General features: G+C 33.3%; 2 long non-coding RNA genes across 2 annotated transcripts; both read right to left on the minus strand.

Moving 5' to 3' along the window:
• Positions 1-1,186: 1,186 nt before the first annotated feature.
• Positions 1,187-5,790, minus strand: LOC121408431. Its single transcript, XR_005969036.1, has 2 exons — positions 5,097-5,790; positions 1,187-4,494 (listed from the first exon to the last, which is right to left on the minus strand). It is a non-coding gene; the product is annotated as an uncharacterized LOC121408431 (long non-coding RNA).
• A 3,837-nt stretch (positions 5,791-9,627) lies between these two features.
• Positions 9,628-22,386, minus strand: LOC121408432. Its single transcript, XR_005969037.1, has 3 exons — positions 22,262-22,386; positions 12,048-12,144; positions 9,628-10,050 (listed from the first exon to the last, which is right to left on the minus strand). It is a non-coding gene; the product is annotated as an uncharacterized LOC121408432 (long non-coding RNA).
• Positions 22,387-23,668: the final 1,282 nt, after the last annotated feature.

Raw genomic sequence — 23,668 nt, forward strand, 5'->3', positions numbered from 1 at the left:
GTGCACTTGTCTAAAAAAATAATTATCATGTCAGGATTGATTCTCGAACATTGTCTATTTGTCTCCAATTATGCAAAAACTCTTTTCAAGAACGTAATATCACCATATAATAACATTTTACATGACAAAACAGAGAAAATTGCGTTTGATATTTTTTTTCCCCATCAATTTGAAGCTAGTTTGTGCCCAACTTTGGGCTCTGATTTCATGGATGGAAAATATGTCATACGTCATCGAATACGCATGCGCATTGTGTGCTTCCTTTCTCGGAGCTCGGAGACGTCCAGAGATGGAATAACAATAGAAATAATTCCAGTATTAATTCTTCCATATGAACTTAACATACTTTGCTGACATCGTCAATATTCTTAGTATGACCATAAAATCTTGTTAAATCATAATAATTTATATGAATTTAAGGCTTGATTCGAAACATTCGTTTTTATTTCGATCGCATGCTGTTGTGTCTAAAAAAAATGGATTGTCATTATCAGGATTAATTCTCGAACATCGTCATAACTCATATTCCACAATCTTTCCTCACAATCGTTATATCAGCATTGAATAACAATTCAAATGACCATCCAGGGAAAATTACGTATTTATTCCCATAAATTTATTTGGAGCTCATTTTGGATCAACTACACAATCTCAGGCAATTTACAGCGTTCTCCGTTGGTTGCACTTGTTTGCTGGCGCTGAAATGACAAGCACGCCTGTCGTTTCGGGAGAGTGAGTGTGCGGGGCTGCGGACGGGCCTGGTGAATGCGAGTCTGGACTGCGAATGCTAGTTGACCGAAAATCATTCGGATCGACTCTGCGTGATTCATGTCTTTATTATTGTTTCATTTTAAACTTATATGTTGTCATCTGCAAATATCATTGTTGAAGATATTTTGGGAAGAATTCTGCATTGGTCCCCGGCCTTTTTTTTGTGTTTTGTGATCATGGTAAATACAAACGAACTTTGCTCTGTCATCTGCTAGTGCAACGTACGCTCACCCGGCCGGCCAACGCCAGCGCACACCGTCAGTGCATGCATAGCGCATCGACGCGACGCGGCCGGAGCAAAAAAAAGACCAACTTTTCCCCGCCTTCAATATTCGATGCATCGATGTTCGATCGAATTAAAGCTGTCGAACACCGGTTTTCAAAATAATCGATATGACTCAGGCTTAACTTAGTATTATAGCCTATTTTTTATGAACTCATTCTTTCATTCTCAGAAATAATCCATAAACAATCCATGACATGCTTTTGCGACAATTGATCAACACATCAAACCAACGCTAAATCTTATCTCATTCCTCACCCTTATCGATATCCTGATATTAATCTGAACTGAAAAATGTATCACTACCCCAATCCTAGTTCTTTATTTTAAGTTAAGACCAAAGCAATTGTCATTGGAGCATGATTGTATGGGTAAAGCATAATTAAGTTCATGCGTTAATGGTTCTTATTTTGCTTCAAGCTGTAATATATAAACAGTGAAGTATTATTTCTTCCTGGGGAGCGTTTCATGAAAGGAGTTGTCGGACGTTTTATCCAACAGTTGCCATAGTAACTCTGCTTTTTAGCCAATCAACATCGAGGAAAGTTGTCAGATCTGACATCTTATCGGACAGTATTGATGAAATGCTCCCCCGATTGCTAAATGATACAAACTCTAGGCATTTTACATTGAATGATAGGGAATGTTTATAACTATTACAGATCATTACTCATGAGATATTGCTGGTAGCTGAATAAATTGTTATTGTAAAGTAATCCGCATGGCTTTGTAAATAAAACATAACAAAGACCTTTGGTATTTTAAAACAAAAGAGTATGTCATGTTCAATGCACTCATCATTATTGATTTGCTAATTGCCTTGAACCTCTCCATTGTGTAAATATATATAGTCATTACACGCATGAAGGAATGATTTACCGTTTGCGCCTTACTGTAGTCTGTATCTGCAAATTGTTTTTGTTTTCATTAAGTGTCTGAAGGGTCTAAAATCGAATAACATGTAAAAGTTAAAAGTGCAGTGATGATTTCTTAGATATTCAAACTAGTCTCAAATTTTTGTAATGTCATGAAATTCATCAGTTTCACAATTAATTCCTTAGATATTATACTAACATTATCTCTTGATATAAATTTGAAAACCTATTTTGAACATTCCAAATTGCCCATTAAAAGCATTTATCTCAAAATGCATGTCTTTCTTTTGAAACCATAGCTTGGACAGCAGGGGTCTTGTTAATTAACTATGAAGCAGACAATTTCAGTTTCATAGGAGGTACATTAGGCAAGCATTTTGTTATCTTTCTGTGAATTTGGCATGGTTTACATGTATGTATCATAGCAGGTAAGAGACGAGTGAATAACCGGCAAGTTTTACCGGTTACTGGCTTGAGCTGACAGCCTTGGGACAGATCAAATGAGTTATGTAAGCCTACACTTGCATTTAAAGTGGAAGCGTCGTGGTGTAGTGGTTCTGACTCTTGCCTTGCAGTCAGAGGGTCGTGTGTTCGAATTCATGGCCTAGCGTCCTTTGGCAAAGCGTCAATACACACTTTGCCACTCTCTAATATATCTGTAAAGTGCTTAAAGACGTCATTTTGATGTATTAAGCGCTATATAAAAGTGGACTATTATTATTACACTATCAGCAACAATTATATGCTTAAAAAGGATGAGACCCTGTCTTACAAACAACTGCAATACATTCAATCAAACTCAAATGGAGACTGATCACATTTCTTATCTCTTATTTGCGCAATTTGAGATAAGTCTCATTTGGAAGACGGGGCCTTAGAAGTGTGATGTCCAAGCCACTCCCCATGTCAACTGGTTTGAAATTTTGCAATGGTTGGTTGCTAACAATACAAGTTGTAGCTTTATCTCTCTGATACATAAGTGGGCTGGTATTCTATTGGAAACTATTTAATTTTACTTGGCAAAGAAATTAAGTTATTTTGTATTTAGCTCATAGTATTTCCCCCCAAAAAAGCATTGTGATGTTATATTGTCAAATATGTTTGTCTCTAAAGGTGGTACTTTTAGAGTGGTACTGCATAAATCTTTACCTGCCAATAATATTTCAAAATAATTGGCATCAGACTTGTCTAGAGTTGTCCTAGATTTAGGGTAATATACTAAAGCGAAATCATTCACTGAATACCAAAATTAGCAGTGTTTTATCCAAGTGAAATTCCAAGTAATTGAAGCCAACATCAGTCCTGGAGTGTGCTCTAGATTTTTCGTTCCGAACCATGGCTATGCCGTAACAAGACTGTGACATTGGTACAGTACTTTTTGAATTGTCAATTCTTAATACTTTTTTTCAAATACATTTTTGTACTGTATATTCATTGTTGTAGGCAGTTATAAAATAGAATTATTATTACTTTTTCTGTACATATGGATTCAACAAGCTCTGTTGCATATTTTTTTTTTCCAAAGCGATTTTTCTAATCAATGAGATTATTATTACTTGATTGCAAAGTATGTACTTCATGAACCTTGTATCCTCTGTAGACTCTTTTGTTTGTTTGTTTTGATAGCTTAATGAATATGGAATTATTTTTGTAATGATTGTATGGACTTGTTTGTAACTAGTACTTTTTGAATGTTCATGAAATTACTCTGCCAATGTGTTTGGTAGTGAAGTGGACCTATTGCAGCAAGAAATGGGAAGACTTTGCTGGGATGGACAATAAATATATAAGATGCTGCCCCCGACTTCTAGGGTTGCTTCATAAAGCTTTGGTTAAAAGTTAGGGATGACTTTTATGAGTGACTGGAATATGGCAAGCCATGTGCATTGCCTAATTAATCAATGAATCAGTCACAAATTGAGATGATAATGATGTTCATTTCCAATAATATTTGTTTTAAAACAATGTTTTTGTGCAAAGTGTATCGACATGACATTTGATATAGAATCGCTTGAAAACAAGTCACATTTTTTTTATTATTGGGAAAAATTTGGAATCTCTTGTCGCACTTGGTGTTCAAGTCATTTGTTTACTCCGAAATAACTTTACAAATGATTTCATAAAACAGCCCCTTGGCATTATATTTCAATGGTCCTAGCAGAGAGAGAAACAATTAAATCTTACTATGTATAGACTTCTCGAAAATGGAACACGGTTATTGAATTTGATCATTGAACGTATGTTTCCTTTTTCTCTGTAATGTTATCGTTTTTTGGTTTTTGTTTTTTTAAATTATGTATCTGTACAGTGTATTTAGGAACGAATTTCACACAAGCCCTTTTGTTCCTGCAATTCAGCCACACATATCATAGTTCAGACTTTTCTGTATTGACCTGTGTTTCTGGACTTGAAGGGTTGAATCAATTATTTTGTGTAATTAAAAAAGTTTGTGGCACCATCAATGAAGATGCTGTGTATATAAACTGTTTGGATCATTGTACTCTATCAATAAATTGCATTTCCATTGACTTGCATTTTCCAATCCCCACTTTCACCTGTGTTATCCTTGTTTGTTAAAGGACAAGTCCACCCCAACAAAAACTTGATTTTGATAAAATTAGAAAAATTCAACAAGCATAACACTAAAAATTTCATCAAAATCGGATGTAAAATAAGAAAGTTATGACATTTTAAAGTTTCGCTTATTTAAAAAAAAATAGTTATACGAACGAGCCAGTTACATTCAAATGAGAGTCGATGATGTCAATCACTATTTCTTTGTTTTTTATTGTTTGAAATATGAAATATTTTTATTTTCTCGTCATTGTCATGTGAAATGAAGTTTCATTCCTCCCTGAACACATGGAATTCCATTATTCTAACATTTTGTGCTTCAGGCAAGGAGGTCCTAATCATCAAATTCGTAAAAATTGAAATATTGTATAATTCAAACAATAAAAAACAAAAGAAATAGTGAGTGACATCATCGACTCTCTCTTTTGGATGTAACTGGCTCGTTCATATAACTATTTTGTTAAAAATAAGCGAAATTTTGAAATGTCATAACTTTCTTATTTTACATCCGATTTTGATGAAATCTTCAGCATTGTGCTTGTCTGATTTTTCTCTATCGATTCAAATCAACATTTTTCTGAGGTGGACTTGACCTTTAATCAACTACCGACTTCTCTCCCCATTTAAACCTCCACAGTTTACCACATTTTATATAATCTCTTTTTTTCAAGGGGAAATCCACCCCAATAAAAGGTTGGATTGGATAAAAAGTGAAAAATTAATCAAGCCTATCGCTGAAAATTTCATCAAAATCAGACGGCAAATAGGTACGACATTTTGAAGTTCGCTTAATTTCACAAAACTGATATATGCACATCGTGTACTGACTGCACGGAAAGGTTGGTAGCGCAAACAGAGGCCCTGTTACAAATGGTAATGTGGCAGCGATGCCTAATGTTACAACAATGCATTACTTACACATTGAAATGAATGTTTTGATTTCACAATCCAAATGATGTGACTGGGCTTACTGTTAATCCTCTGTTTATAGGCTAACAACGTTACTGGTCGGTATATAAAGGAGGGAACAGATAACATCACACACTCACTATTTCTTTTCTATACAAAGTACTTTAACTTTTCCCCTCATAATGGGAAACAAAGTTCCTTCCTGAACATGCAGGAATTGCCATTGTTGTAACCGATTAAATGAGTTTCCTTATTGTAATATCTGCAGAAAAATATCAATTTTCTGTAATTCATAAAATGAAACATGAAAGAAATATAAGTAGTGTGGGATATCAACTCTCATTTGAGTAAAAGCCAAGCTGTGAAAATAAACTTCAAGATGACATTGCCTTATTTCATATTTGATTGTGATGAAATTTTTCAGCAAATGCTAATTTGACTTCTTTGGTTATCTAAAAAAATCCAAGGTGGGTGTGTATTCTCCTGGTGATATTGTATCCCAGAATGCAATGTTCAGATCAAGATTAAAGAAACCTGATGATAAGCAGCACTCCTATGCCATTTTTATTATTAATATTATTCTTTTGTTATTCAAATCATGTTTAAGTTGGGGGTGGACTTGACCTTCAAGAAAAAAAAATTTATGAAACCCAGAATTAATGAACATTTTCAAGATAGATATCATTCAATGACAGGAATATTTTAATACGTGACTTCAATAGACATAAAAATAAAATTCATGTCATAAATATTGATATGATACATTCATATAAAAAGAATAAATATGTTGGTTACATACATATACATACAATTACATTTTGTTCAGTTGCATTCATATGAAATAAGAATTATAATGGTTTGAACACTGATTTTAGTCCTGTTTATTGGAAGATTAAATAACTGCTCGCAAGAATGATATACAAAGACAAAAAAACAACAACAAAAGATATAATCCCCCAAATGCTCTAACTCAAAATAAGAGGAAACATGTTAAAAGAGATATTACAAAAATAAGTAAATTTCCTGGACGACCTATTTGTTTTAAACGCCCGATTTGAGATTTCTGCTAAAAAGGAAAATCATGATGGTACCGAATCAGTCTTTGTACAGAGCTTCCTAAACAACAAAACTTCCTCTTAATAATAACTGCTTTTGCATGTGGATTTCATGGAATCTCAGGTACTAATCCAAGAATCTTATTTTTATGGTACTAAAAACATGTTCATACCCAGTTTCCATTTTAATACACAAACTCCCTGTTCATATACACCACCTATACATCCACCTATCCAATGTTACAGATATGGTCATTTAATTTGATGGCATACAGTATACATATGTAAACAGAGGTTAATCACTGATATTATCTGCCTCTTGCTTTTAACACTTAGTTTGTTTTTTGCCATTTTACAGAAAAGACCCTATACAAAATATTGCAATATCTATATTTGAAACCATAAACTGCATCCCACATAAAGCTGTAAATTTTTTTTATTCATGCATACTTTTTAAACCATTTTCTTTGTTGTACAATGATTTCCTTTGTGACTGAGATGAACAATGCTTCACTTTTTACTTTTGGTAGATGACGTTATAGTGGACAATTGGAACATTACAAAATACATGTAAATTGGAACATTACAAAATACATGTACACTATTTTTTGTAATTTAGAATTAGTTTAAATATGATTATTACTTCAGTGATGACCAACCCATATTTGTGTTTAGCATTATCTGATATATTGAGAGAAATAGAAATTATATTATGTATACATGTATCTATATGGACAGAAATCTCTGCACAAAAAGATTTGTCTGATAACTATATCCAGATGAAAGAAATTCAATGAAAAAAGGGGGGAAAATAAATTGTGACATTCAATTATATAAATGAAGTAAAAGTCAAAAGATTTTCAATAAAGATTATTTTACTTCTAAACCAAATATTCTTCAAAGGGATAAGTTTGATTGAAATTGACTTATTGGGGATTAGCATAAAGTAGAGATGTGTTGCTGATACCTGTAGTTATATTTCCTCATTCAAAGCAGATGATATCTATATATTTTTTATTCTATTTACATCAAGTATGGTTGTATAACTGATTACATTTGTAACATCAAAAAGCAGACAAGTTTTCTATATCAACATGAATAATTTTCATTTGAAAATAATTTTGAAAATTGCAGACGACGAGAGGGTTGGAATCCTATCATAATTTGTGATATCCAAATTACGCAAATCATTCAGTAAAATGTTGTTACAATCCTATTATACAAACTGTATAACTTTATTTTGTAGTAGATATATTCCTGCCTGATAAGCCTGTAAAATGGTATTGAAATTATTTTGTTTCTTGATTCATTTTACTAGAATATGAATGGACATGAAAAGACATAAGTACAATATATTCATGTAAATTACAGATTTATAACAGCAAGTACTTTAGCAATAAGAATAACACATCATAAAATTTATCAAAAAGTACTCACATCATATAGAAAATGAATAATTAAGATATTTCATCTTTTTATATAGATAAAATCTGAAAGTATAACATTTTAACCAACAATTTATGTTTGAAAATAATATCCATAGATATTTCATCTCTATATGTTTGAAAATAAAGAACTACATAAGATGACTATAAATGAAAATATATCATCTATGATCTAAAAAAACTAATTCAATAACACTTGAAATTAAAACCAAGAACTGCTACACTATTTGAAAAAGTCATAGAATAACAAAACATGAAAGAAGACATAAAAAATGCATAGTATGAAAATGTTTATCCATATTACCAGTTCAAAACGGTCAAATAATAAATGACAACATAAAGACTTTCCAGATCACACATGTTGTACTTCAAAACCTGAAGGAGAAGAGTGAATATAAAATCGCTTTTTCTATACAATTACGACTAATACTGTTCAGTATCTCACTAGTAAACCAATTATGTACTACTTTAAACGACAAACAAAACAAACACTGACTGATAACCTTTCTCAACATTTTTCATCAAACAAAAGTGACAATGATTTTTTAAATATACAGCCTACACATGCATTAAACAAATTCTAATGGTTTGTCTTAACCCACTGGTGACTGATTGATTTTGCAATAAAACATGTTTTCCATAGATTCCAGCCCGGATATATGCCAGCTCAGCCTCCAACGTGTTAAGAGTTTTTTTATTGTAGAAATGAATACTGTGGAAATATCAACCATCAAGCGTTATGTGCAAATTTCTAATAACATAAATGGAGAAAGCTCTGGAATATTTGAGGAAATGATTTTGACACAGATGACTTTAACTTCATGGGTGATTTTATTGCAAAAACAAAAATCAAATTCCTGTAATCCATTATGAAATGAATTGTATTGCCTTAAAGAAATATACTTAAAATCACCAGGTATATGTATATCAAAATATATCATGCCTTTACTTTCTGAAATCATGAATTTCTTGTGGACTGTAAAAACCAGTGGCCTGTTTCATAAAGAGTTACAACTGTTGTTACTTTGCCACTACGGCAACTACCATGATAACCTTGATTTTGATTGGCTCCTGAGCCCTGTTGCCATGGTAGTTGCCATAATGGCAAAGTTAAAACAGGGCCCCGTCTTACAAAGAGTTACAATTGATCCAATCAATCGTAACTCAATGGAAATCCATTAGTGTCGTAATTTTTTATATAGGAAATTTGCAAAATGTCCTTAGTAAACAAAGGAAAACACACCAAATTTTCAAGAAATCATAAATTCATGGATATACATTCATATCTAAACATTTTTTTGAGCAAACATGCTTATTATATGTTGACTTTCCTGGCTTTCCTTAGTTGCAATTGATCGGATCAATTGCAACTTTTTGTAAGATGGGCCAGAGTTGTATCTCTTTATGAAATGGACCACTGGCCGAGACCAGAGGGCCCTGTAACATAAAGCTAAGCGATTGATCATGAGTGGATTTTACGATTGATTGACTACTGATGATCAATCATAAAAAAATAATCAAATGATCGAGGCTTCATGTTACAACACCCAGGCTCCATTTTCATAAAAGCTGGTGGGTGTTTCATAAAGCTATTCGTAAGATAAGATAGGAATGACTTTTTGCACAACTGTTGATCCTTTCTTGTGCTATGTGATATCCGTATGTAATGGAGTTATGACCTAAGAACATGTTCCAGTCATGCGTAAAGTTGTGCATAACATTACGAACAGCTTTATGAAACACCCTCTGTTCTAATAACAAAATAAAACATTAAGAGCAAACTGAATTGAAGCTTTATTAATTGACAACAATTTGTCATAGAAATTTTCCCCTTAATATCATTGAAACTTTTTCTTTTTCATCAATAAACAAAGATCAGTTACGGCTTATAAGCTGCTGTTATAAGTCCTGAAATCATGATATTTGATCGAATGGGAGCAAGTTTCTCACTTCACAGTATTTGATTACAAGCTTTATGAGCATGGACTTGCATTTATATTCTCAGAAGATTGGAAGAGTAGCAGGATAACCTGGAAGAAATGCTTGAAGTCTTGGAGAAGTAGAGCCAGAAGACCAAATCTTGATTTGATGAAACCACGTTGATCGTCTTTACACATCAAGGATTATCATTTTTGCACCTGCCAAGCAAAAAAAATACAATATAGCATTTATTTTAGTCAATACTCAATTATGAATGACTTAATCAAACAAAATTCCTGTGTAAAAAAAAAGAAAATCCTCTTGGAAACTTGATACAATGGAAAACATCACTTCAACAACATACAAATCATACTATCAAATATAAGTTATGCGATCTGAGTAAATCATGTAAATTGTATTTCATTGTAAATATGAAAAGAATCAAATAGTAAAATCAAAGAATTGAATTGAATTGTATGTTACAAATGTTTCAAGTTGTTCTTTTCATTTAATGTATTTTGCAACCAAGTTTTAATTTTCACAGAACAACCAAGGCTATGAAGAACTAATACTGGAGCTAAAATGTCAGATCAAACTTTGAAGTTGGCAATTTCTTCAAAACAAAGCTAAAGATCAATATTAATGGGTCTACGTCAATAGAGTTAAAACTTGGACAAGTACGATAAAGAATATAAAAGACTGTATACAACCTTACGAAAAGTTCATGAAAGACCTTCGTATGACCTCTTTACTTAATTTAAGGATTTCCTATTCTCATTGAATAATCTTGAATCATAGCTGAGCCAGGATATATCATAAATATATAGCCCTTATATAGTTCAAACATAAGCTATACATGAAAAGATATGCCCCCCTTAAAGACAGTTCATGATGTGAAATGACTGTTCACATAGACAGAAAAAAATGATTCACGTTGTAAAAGTGTGTTCACATAGCAACCAATGTCTCAATTGATGGTCAAATATATCTCATGATATGCAAGATTCAAACCCAAAAGAAAATAATGACTTATGGTAAATTATGATATCCCAAAGTTTGACAGTTTCTAGTCATTCCTTTTTTTCTTTATTTTTCATAGATGTAAATCATTATTTTCTTTAGTGTGAATGAATATTTACTCATACGTCTTGGACCAAGCTAATAATAGGATTTTTGACATTTTAATCCAACCGTGGTCGGTTGGTCGTTAATAGATGTGTCATACAGGTAAGCACAGGTAAATAAGTATAAAATGATGAGATGATTTGACAAGACAAGATAGTTTAAAAATATTGCTTCCTCTCTTTCCACTCAGTTTTGCTTTTCAGTGCAATGTTGATCTATTACATAGTTCATAAATACACTTCTATTGGATCTTAGCATGTTCCACTATCATTTTTTGAAAGGCATTTGCACACCTAGATGAAATAATCTGCCGGGCTTCTGTTGATTCATTTTAACCATTATTTGAAGACCAGCCTATATATTCAATGCTTCCCATTCTCGATTGTCCTCCAGTATTTAAATTTATTTACATGTATTTTTGTCTGCTTTCTTTCATTGAACCTTGAGTAATTTACAGGAGATTTGTGCATAATATACCATATCATTATTTAAACATTTTATGAAAAAGTAACAACTACTACTACATAGAGTTTTCATGTTTTCATGATCACATGCAGTGTCTTCTTGTTGCTTCTCAGATTTATGACAATCTGGCTGCAAGAATTGCAAGAAATTCATCATTATCATAAAATATGCTGAAATATGGTTTGGAGATTGTTAATCAGATACAAAATTGTCACATATTTGGTACAATCATGCCTTTTTGGAGCCCCACCCCCAAAATCAGCATCCTGTTCATTTGATGCCTCCCCCCTTGGGTATGTTATTAATATGTTATCATATTGAGTTTCCCTTTTTAATTTTAAAGACATTGTGGGTCTTTATAGAAAACAGTAGATTAAATCTTTTCTATATAAAATGCCTTTTCCTTACTTATCTATGTTAATTACAAAAATCCTTTTATGTTTAATTCTTACATTTTCTAACGAGCGTTCATACTCTCCATTTCTCCATCATGTCTTAATATCATCAATATAGAAATAAATATATGAAAAGGGTGTGCCCTGGTTTGTCATCTGTTAATGTACAAGAAGTCTGATTGATAATGAGCTAATGTGCAAGTCATTAAGTTAACCCAAACCGTATTCACCTGTCGGATGACCCCACCCTAGACGATTCCCCTGGGGGGTGGAGGGAGGGCCGATGTCATCTGGAGGCTTCTGGGGGTTTTAGCTCAGAGACCTGTTCTGGGGTGACAAAGAAATGAAATCATATACTTAAGGGGTCACCTTTATTTGCATGAGATTGGTTTTGGTTACAGAGGAGATAAGTCTGACGATTTAGGAGACTTGATCAACGTTGCCTTATCTTTCATTTGTATAAGATCTTTTTTTGATTGCAAAACAATGATTTGATTAATAAGGGAAGATTATGAGTCATGTACCAGTGCTTTCTTTCTACTTACAATGGGGTCGATAACCTCTTCTTTGTTTCGAGCTGATTATAATTTTTTATTATTTAGGAGTGCATGTAAATGTTGGATGTAAATCTTAATCTCTCTCTATTTCCCGAACTACTACTACTCTTTTGTCTTAAATCCCTTTTCTATTCCCTCTCTTCCACTCATGTTTTTTCTTTTGGTTTAATCACTTTATCCTTGCATTTCTCATATTCATTGCATAATCAAAATACACATCCTAGCACAAATAATACATTCAGTGCACGAATCCCATTTTTAATATTAAAAAAAAATGTGGTAAGAACAATTTTCAAATTTTATTCTAATCTTTTAATCTTTTGTCTTAAATCCCTTTTCTATTCCCTCTCTTCCACTCATGTTTTTCTTTTGTTTTAATCACTTTATCCTTGCATTTCTCATATTTATTGCATAATCAAAATACACATCCTAGCACAAATAATACATTCAGTGCACGAATCCCATTTTTAATATTAAAAAAAAATGTGGTAAGAACAATTTTCAAATTTTATTCTAATCTTTTAATCTTTTGTCTTAAATCCCTTTTCTATTCCCTCTCTTTTGTTTTAATCACTTTATCCTTGCATTTCTCATATTTATTGCATAATCAAAATACACATCCTAGCACAAATAATACATTCAGTGCACGAATCCCATTTTTAGTATTAAAAAAAAATATGGTAAGAACAATTGTCAAATTTTATTCTAATCTTTTAATCTTTTTTTCATTATCATAATCAATATTATTATTATTTCTCTTGCAACAGTGACATTTATACCTTTTTTTCAATATGCATAAATATTAGATAATGGTACAACACGCGTTTTATGACATATTCTTTCATTTTATTTGCCAATGAATTGAAAATGAATAATCTTTTGATTTACCAACCCTTAAAAGGCTTCAAAACCAAACTAAGGACTCTGTTAAGATCATTTTTTTAATAAACAAGTGATAAAAGGACTTTGAACTATTTGGTACACATCAGTGACAAGCTGGTATTTTCTCTTACTTGAATTAAAGGGTTTATTCTGCCTAAAGATGATTTTGATAATGAGGAAAAGCAAAGAAAATATCAGTGAAGGTTTTGCAAAAATCCTCCAAAGAGTAAACAGGCAAACAGGAATATCATATAAGAAAAATACCGTTCATATTTTATATATACAATGTCTTATGCTTTCTTCTTTGCAAATTCTGCAAAGGCTTTATGAAATAATATTTCTTATAACGTATATCCATAATTTGAAGGCAGGTGGTTAAAATAACTTGAATACGAACTGTTTCACATTCCCATTTCAAAGGTGACTCTACAATGCATCCCCCCCAAAAAAATGGTCATGGTTGATCATTAATCTATCACAACAACCTTAACTTTTTTGCCTCTTAAAAACTGACATAAATTTGAAGGCTAATTCTAGCCCAGCTTAATTTTCATACCCTTTGTTTCAGTGAGCAGTGCTCGCTCAAGCATGCATAGTTTTTCAACTTTTTGGTGTCATTTGAAAGTTGACTTTATTGGCTTCCATATATTCCCCCAAAGCGATATATTTCTATTTGGCAGCCATTTCAGAAGGGCATATATATTTTTTGGATGCACTGTATACAGTCTCTAACCAAGTACCAAATAATAAACAGGAAATCTGTAGAACAATCAAAGATACTTTTATGCACTTTTGATAGACTATCATTTAGGAAACAAAATAATGTCAAATTAACCTGATATATGATTCTTCTTCTCCCAGAGATTTATTTCATAGATAATTTATCAACCTTTGCACGAGAGATTGTTTTTGGTTGAATATAAGATTAAGTTTCTACATTTTAAAGATTTCTCTACTAATTTCTTACTAACACATGATAATTAATATACAGGTGTGTGTGATATCAGGAAAATTGATAATTCAACTGATAATAGGAAATAAATTGGTCATGAACTCAAATAAAATAGGATTTCTACGCCAATTGATCAAACTGCTTGTCATGCCCGGAACAGAAATCCGCTCAAATTATCCCCACTATGTATTCAACATGATGCCACAATAAATATCATTAATTATTTTTGCTCTGGATCGCTGTGAACTGTATTGCGTCATTTCTGAGGTGGTTAAATGATCAATGCCTCTTTAAAGAGCTTCTTATCCTCCTCAGACAACAAGCTTATCACCATTCTAAGGCTGTTTTAGCACTTCATCAAGCAAACCTGATCTTTGGACCGAGAGTAAACAGATTTGAAATATTTGATCAGTTGTGATTCGAGCAAACGTTCAGAGTTAGGCGTATAGTTGCAGGTCACTTTGTTTCTGAAACTTTTGTGGGCAGCACCAAGTTTTTATCCCTTCCGTTCTGTTTGCACTCCATAACTGTTTGTCGTAATCCCTGCTTTAATCTAGAAACCTCTCTCTTTTGGTACATTTATGCAAATTTATTTTTCAGAAATAAGGTATAGAACCACTTGTAAGCTCTTGTTGATTCATGTAGCAAAGTCTTTTGAGAAAGCAAAGTAGGAGAACACACATGACGCACCAAATGATAAAAAGAGTTCATTTTTAAGGTAATTTGGAGGATCTTTTCCTTCTGTTTGCCAAAATCCCATGAGAATTAAAAAGAGAAACAGTGTTTGAAGTGTTTTATATCATTGATACAATGTGGTTACACCCTATTTCTAAACAGAAAAGTTTATTAACATTTAGACTGCATACAGGTCCCCCCATCACAACATCACTCTCATTTTTTTTCAAATTGACTTCTAAAATGTGAGTGTTTCTGTTTAGGATCCTTAAACTTCCTAAGAGGGGAAAGGGATGCAATTTGCATGTACTTTAAAGGGTAATTTGTTGGAAGTTGTGAAAATAGCAGAAAAATATTGGTGAAGGTTTGAAGAAAATCAGAATTATCAGAATTTTCATTTTGGGGTTTGTGACATCATAAAACGAGCAGCTGCCCGTAATGAAATGCATGAATTTCATTTTTTAATGGCTCCTGATGACTTACATTTGTTTTCTTTTCATGAGCAGGTGTCAAAATGGTTTGTCTATTGATATAAAAAAGGTGCAATCAAAACCATTTTCAATTTTCTGAGAGAATGACATTGCATTGATTTTTAAACATTTGCTATGAAGGAATGCTGCTCATATATGATGTCATAAATCAAATAATCAGAATTGTAATAACTTTTTAATTATTTTATGGATTTTTCTCAGACCTTTGGCAATATTTTTAATGATTTTTTTCTGCTATTTTTACATTAGACTTTCTATCAGGGTGAACTTCCCCTTTAATTTTGCTTGCAGTCCTAAATTAGGCATATTTAATGTTTTATGTAGTGTGCCCTCTTTCTATTACTAGCTGACAAACCAATTGATGATGATGGGAGGGGGGGGGGTGGCACTTGCAGCCCCTGAGCCCTATCTTTCTACATATCTACCACGGTTTAAGATTACAACAAAATTCCTGGCCAGCATATTAGCCTGCCAATAACAATTTCCAAATAAATGGATGAATTCACTGTGGGTAAAAAGGAAGAGACAGGCAGAACATTAAAATTGGGCAAATTCCGACATGTCCACAATAATGTGACATAATTGAGGGTTCAAAAACAGACGTAGTAGGGGATCACAGTGGTTTCAGCTGATGGGGTCTTGGAAAACTTTGGTGATGATTGGAAAGGTAGATTCCAAGCAAATCAAACTAAGAAGAGATCAGCTGTCAGTTTCATTTGATATTCATTCGATAGTCAAGGACGTTAACAAGTTCTGGAGTAAATATGGAAGGTATTTCTCCGTAAAAATGTCATAAATCTAGTGGTGAAGAAATGGGTTTCACGCTTCTGAAGATTTAAAACTCAGTTTTTAGAGTTGTGTTCCAAACAGAAACATCTATACCTTGTTCTTTTAAACATTTATAATTTGTTCTTTTAAATCACTTACTAAATGCTAAATCCATTAGGCTCTTACACAACATCAATCAATTCTGTATGAATAAGAAACCCTGATTGAAATCAGCGAGTAGGTCTGGAGACAAAGTCTATCACATTTCAAATTCTTTCAACTTCAAACATTTAATAGAGGCTGCAGATTCAAACCACTTTCCTCAAACACAAGTGGCATTTCAAAGATTTCTTTTGAGGGGGGGGGGGGAGGTGTCTGGAAAATGTGTCTATTCGAGGGGAACTGCCGCTGAACTTAATATATCTGTAAATTATCACTTATAATAATAATAATAATAATAGGTCCATTTATATAGCGCAGTTACTATGTGCATATACTCTACTGCGCTTTGATAATTGGTATCATATTATTACCCCGGCTGTAGCTGAGCCGCCATATTAATAGGCGCTAAAGCGTTCAATATACAGTAATCCAATAGCACTTTTAGAAGGAAATATATATAGTTGTAATCATTTTTCTTATCAACCCTGATGGACAAACTACAGTCATCCATGGCACACATAAAGCAGTATTAAGGACGAGATCTTGATACCTGGGGGTATACAGTATATGCCCGTATGTAATACTGGAATAATAATTCAAACCTTGGAATGCACCTTTAATGTGATGAATTAAATGACATATTTTCTAACCGTCTTGGCATTCCTAAAACTGGCGTAACACTACAGGTGTCCATAGCACTGCATTCCAGTATTGAATAGTTATCCTTGTTCTATGTCATCATTCCTCCCAACTAATCATGATGAGAGCCTGTTTTAAAATAGTCGGCTCACAGATCTGATAAATAGGTTAAAGCTTTCACATAAAATTTGTTCTTATGATATTTATATAAGTAATTCAATAAAACATTAAAAATGTATATTAAGATAAAAATCGAATTCAATTAATTAATTCATTCATTCTATTTCTAAAATTGCTAACTCATCTTATGTTTATAACTTCACTTTTGTAACTCTTTCATTGAATTTTCACTTCTTGATATCAAAATGTAATTTTGATATGTATTGTCAATGATAATGCTTAACAAAGTAGAATATATTATCACTTCAAATTCCGGTACATAAAGGGAGTCTAAAAGGGGGGGGGGGGCTACACCCACAACCGCCACTACTAAATGAAACAACATCATGAATATGCCTAACCTCTCTTTCAAATGAACCCTAAACACTAGTTGGGTTCATGGCTACCATCATTTATACAAATATGTCAGGAATACCTTGAGCTATACCTGTGGTTTAGGCTTGGTAAGGCATCTTCATACCTCCCTTGTCGAGAAAAATACTCAAAACTTATAAGAACTTGATCATGCAGGCCTCAGATATACATGCATTTAGAGCTACTCTAGAATCGGCAGAGGAATTTTCTGTAGTTGATACAACACTTTTGTGTTCCTGTACCAGCAAAGGTTGTAGGCCTATGTTGTCATTTCCTCGAATAAAAGTTCTTGAAAGTTGTTTCTATGTACTGCAAATATCTCCGCAACCAGGACAAAATCCGTGTAAGAGGTCCTCATAATTTTGAAAATTCTCCACTGATTTTACAAGAGGATGCACCTAGATCGAGTACTTTATTATTAGGTATTTTTCATGATTGTGGAGATATGAAAGCAGTTCAAAGCACCTAGTGCTATCATTGCCTCCTTATCAAGGAAAAGAATTTTCCAGAAATATGATAAAAAGAACAACTGTTAACTTAAAAGCTGGCCCCCCCCTGTTGGAGCACAGATCTCCACGGTTGGAGAAAGCCTTCTGGAGATACCATAAGGGGGTATGGATGGGGGTCAGCTGAGTGGAAGAAGGGCGCAGACACAGACAGACTCGGGGCAAGTCACCGGCCTAGCTACCAGAAGGATTTCTCCTTTAGTGACCCCATCGCTCTGAAATACGAGACAATCCAATATTTGTGGTGGAATTTTCTGTGCCGCTGGCGTGCATCGAAGGCAAGCCATAGCCACTGGTCCCTGGGTAGAAGACAACTCTTCTATCACTCACCCCTCTCTCTCTCTATCTCTATCCTCTCCCTTCATTTCTCCTCTTTCTACCACTCACCTTCACTTGTGCTCTTCCGGTCTCCATTCCATCTTGCCAACTCCGTCATCTCTCGCTCTTTCCAGTTCTCTCTCCTCTCCCTCCAACAGACACCACTTTCTCCAATCACTCACGTCTTCACTATCATTTTGATTCCTCCTCTCATTCTATCACCAACTCCCTTTCCCAAACCTCTTTCTTTCTATCAACCTGTTCAAATGTGTACTTTTAAAAATCTGTAAGTATATTTTATCAACTTCTTTCTGTCCCTCAGTGATTCTCTTTTCTCCCCATTTCCACAACCCATAGTGTTCTCTCTCGTTTTTTTTTTCACTCTTTCTCTCACTCTTCTTTCCCTTCACTCCATCACGCTTCCAGTCCTACCAGTCGCAGTGACATGGGGGTCAGCCAAAGCCCTAACAATGGGAATAATTCTTCTCGGCTACCGCAGAGCTCCCAGCTCCGTTCAGCGATTTGACATTGCATGACACAAGCTGGGTTAAACGCCAGACAGGGAAGGCTTGAAGTAAACTAGCCACGAAGTAACGGTATGCAGGGTATTCTCTTCGGCCTCTCGTCACCCGGTTCATGGATTTGTTTTAGGCATCCTTCGGGGAATCAACATCCAAAAAGTTCAAGAAAAGTTTTCATACTTTGTTTTTCCTCTGTTTTTTTTATCACAGAGTTAAAGATGTATCTCTTTCTCTCTTCTTTGTTTTTTTTTCTGGATTATTCTTTCTTCGCTGTAAAGTATGACAAAATGTTCTTTCTCAAAAAAAAAAACTGATCTCAAACTCAAACTTATAAATATCAGGGTTACACCTCAAATTTTCATTTTTTGAAGTGGATGGAAAGCTTATCTTTTTGGCTAGGAGTATTCCAAATCTTTCTGTTTTTTAACAATTTAAAGGCCTTTTAATTCAATATGCTTTTAATTGTCATCATTGGTACAAAAACTCAAACAATAACTATCAATTTAAAGAAATAGACAAGACTTGTGGACAACATAGGAGTTTATCAAAGAACCCCTACTATTTTCTGTACTTAACAATCCTTTATCGTTCGTTTGTCCATACTTCCTCAGTCCTCGCGGTTTATATTAGCAGATGCCGAATTTGCATTTTTATTAATTTATATAGTTTTCTGCTGAATTAACTTTTCTCTGTGCATGTACCAACTTTTTTCTTGATATTTATTCAGATTCAAATTTATTTTTTTCACTCATTTCCAAAAAAGCCCCCTATAAATATACTTACTTCGTATATATATAATACTCATCTATTAAATTTGCTTGAAATAAAAACTTTGATTGCAATATCTTATCTAGTGCATCTGCTTCCCTCCATGTTAAAATGATATAAATTACCTTCCTCCAAGATATAAAAAAAATCCTTCATGAAATTTGATTGAATAGATCATAAGGTAAACTCTGAATTTCACTTTCAAAACATTATTTTACTGGACATCGATACAATATGCTCTGTGCAACAAATGAATATTGATATTGAGGAGGAACAGTTCATTGCTTTCCATTGAAATATGAATGGTCATCTCAAACAGTCATATTTCACTGCATTTGAATGAAAGGTACCAATCTCCAGATATATAAGAAATAAAATTCTATAATTATTCATTGCACAAACTTCAACATTAAGATAAAAATGACATTCATTGGAACAAATCAAACAGGTTATTCACTGATGAGTTGTAATTCAAATATATTTTCATCAGTAGACTAATTGCATGTGATATATTAGTAACAGTGTGGATGATATGATTATAAACATATTTTGGTGGATATTTTTTTCTATTCTATATAAAATTCTGTTTGGGTCCAAAATAAAAATTATTGCATACTTTTTTTTCCTGGTAAAAAACATTTCTCAAGCTAGGGCATTGGCTGAAAATTTCAGAATAGAGTCTTTGCTAGTAGCCATCTGCTATATGTGATTACTTAATAGATTGCCCATTTTTAAAAGAACAATAAAAAAAAAAACAAGATAGGGTGCTTTATATCTTCAAATATAAAATTCAAATTTTCACCCAATGAATAATCATTAGATTGAAGCTTGATACAGGCTTTAAAAGAAAGCATAAAACAGCATTTACAATCGTTTTTAGCCTATGCACTAAAAATAAATTTTCAACTCATATTTCCCCATCCACTATAAAGGAAACAAACTGTGCAACAGGTTGCTTTTGAAAGTATAAATAAATACTCTAGAACATAAAGACATGAGGCAGTTATTAAACAAGAATTCCAATTTAAGACAAAGTGACTCAAGGGCGGATTCTCTATGGATCAGACACAGATGAGAAAACAAATACCATCCTAGATACACAATCATTTTAACCTTAAAACCCGGAGGAAATGTTCCAATCTTTGAGTCATGCCTTACTTCTTACATCCAACAAAGAATTTAATCAAAGAAAAAGAATTAAGATTGTTTGGAATTCTGCGACTTTTACAGGTCCTTGATGGCGGAAGTGTTGCCAATTTTGTGTTAGTCCACCGTTTCCTTCCTGGATTAGTCATTAGGTTTCCGTTTAAGACCTTACAGTAGAAATACTTATAACTTGTCTGGTCAAATATTTCTGATTTTGTACTTTCTCCTCATTTCATGTCTCAAACTTTGAGCTTGGTAATTTGGATTTTTATTTATTTCTCACCATCTCAAAATTTTCTTGTGGTCATATGTTCCTACTGCAAGTGAAAATTGGGCACCCATCTTTCAAACAAAAATTTTAAAAGGGGGAAGAATAGTGAACATTATCCACTATACTACAATGATAAGATGATATGCAGGTTAGAAAATGCCTCCTTTTATATAGAAATCAACTACATTAAAATGAACTACATGTCCCTGGAAATGTTTCAAGATGAATTAATACTTCAACATCAACTCATTCCCTGAATCTTGTCAAAATTTTATCAAATCTGAGTTTCAAATCTACAATGCTGACATATTTATATTTTAATTGTTTAATTCTAATTGCTTATTTGTCGGGATACTTATATGGATTTTGTATTTCTTTTGTTAGAAGTAAGAAAAAAAAGAGATAAAAGCTGAAACTTAAACTACAATATCTCCAATCCTCTTTTTCTCCTTGATCATTTTCTTTCATATTATCTCTTTCTTCTCTCAGTTGTGTATTTCTCAATTTTTTTTTTCTGTTGATTAATTACTGACCATGTTTCCTATCCCTATATCTGATCACCTTTCTTTCACTCTCTATCTTTGATTCTTCCTTCCATCACACTCATCTCCAAACCATATCATCCTTCCTTCCTTTTTCTTAATTCACTGTTGATTCAATCGCAAGCTTTTCATTGTCTGTCGATTGACAGACACTTTGCACCTTGCCAGAGCTCCAACACTGGATTAATCTTCCGGACTAAATTAAATGTTTCCTCGGCGAAACGAGGGGAGGCGGGGTGAGTAAGCGACAAAGTCTACAGCTTTTGGCTAATTTTGACTTGTGACTGATTCAGAAATGATTAAATGGAATTATCAGGATAGGATAAACAGCTTAATCAACTTATTTTGTGTCACTGAAGTGTTTGTTTCGCAACTACACTGGACCAAACAGGATAATATTATCACACTAACTTTTGATTAAAAAAAAAGGTCTCCACCAAGGTTGAATGCAATTAAAAGCTCTTTTTTACCTCTTCATATTTTTATGAGCTAATGATTAATCAATCAATAAAATAATGGACGCTAGTTTTGAGAATGCTATGATAGTTAATAGCTTTCTTTAAAATTAAAAAAAAGAACAAGTTTCACAAGAAAAAAACTTACAAGAAAAACAAAGAGAGAGAGAGGCCGCTGGTGGGGGGGGGGGGGGTTGTGGGGGTAGTGGTAAAACGAGTAAATCAGAGCATTAAGGATGTCTTATTACCTCCCTTACCTGATTGTGTAATTACATTATTCTTGTAGAAGTTGAGTTTGTTTTGGAGAGCTTGCCTTGAGGTCTGATCTAAATTGATAGAATCCTTCCCGACTTCATTACTTTCTTCTGGTCTCATCGCTTCACCTGCTAAACAACAAAACCAGACAATAAATTCTATTTAGGTCAAGGTACACTTTCATCCCGCAAACGTTACGTAAGCATAGATATTTTCATCACAAATTTCATATTTCTCAATATTTTTTTTGTTTTGAATGGATGAAAAACAATTTCTAGATGACATCAGGTTTAAAAATATTTGGTAAAGAATCAATCAAAGTGAATTATTCTTGAGCACCTTCTAACAATCCAACCTTGCTAATGAGTGTAATGGCAAAGATTTTTTTTCACCCAATATTTCACATCTTGAAACTCAACTCAGTTTGATTTGTGTCTGAGATGACTTGGACAAGGTTCTATTAAAAATGTGTAGGCGCTATGGTTTTCGACAGCATAATTTTATAAGCGGGAACATTTGGTAAAGATGAGGAAATATGGAAAACAATCTGCTTGGGGACATGTAAGAAGAAAAAGTAAAACACGACTGCAAGGAAAAAATATAAACATTGAAATCACATGATACGATCGCAACATTTTACGATTATAAATATAAGCACACTTTACTTGAAATAAAATCATGCTTCACTTTCGATAACATCGAAACAAGGAATATTCTCATTTTAATATGTTAATGTTTACAAGTTACACATCAGCTAAGAGTAACAAAGCTAAGCAAATATTGATTCCTCCCTCAAAGTTACTATCTGGGTCATGATGTCCAAGGGCCTTAGGTCGCTGAGGTCAAAGGTTAAATATATACAGGTCAACAGTCCATAGGGTATTATTACGCCTTGTATTTGGGTCACTAGTCTACTACTTTGCATTGATATTTGTCCTGGTTTCAAAAACATTTGAATAGAAACGACTTCTGCGTGCCTCCTATTTCATCTAAATCGATGGCATTAGTAGGACACAGCAGGTTCATATTCTGAACAATCAAGCTCTACAATAATGATGCTCATTATGATGGTGATGATGACAATGCAATGAAAACAATGAGAGTAATGATTTTCTACTACTACTACTACTACTACTACTACTACTACTACTACTACTACTACTACTACTACTACTACTACTACTACTACTACTACTACTACTACTACTACTACTACTACTACTACTACTACTACTACTACTACTACTACTACTACTACTACTACTACTACTACTACTACTACTACTACTACTACTACTACTACTACTACTACTACTACTACTACTACTACTACTACTACTGCTGCTGCTGCTGCTACTACTACTACTACCTACTACTACTACTACTACTACTACTACTACTACTACTAC

The sequence above is a fragment of the Lytechinus variegatus genome, chromosome 2 (genome assembly GCF_018143015.1).
Source record: "Lytechinus variegatus isolate NC3 chromosome 2, Lvar_3.0, whole genome shotgun sequence".
Lineage (NCBI taxonomy): Eukaryota > Metazoa > Echinodermata > Echinoidea > Temnopleuroida > Toxopneustidae > Lytechinus > Lytechinus variegatus.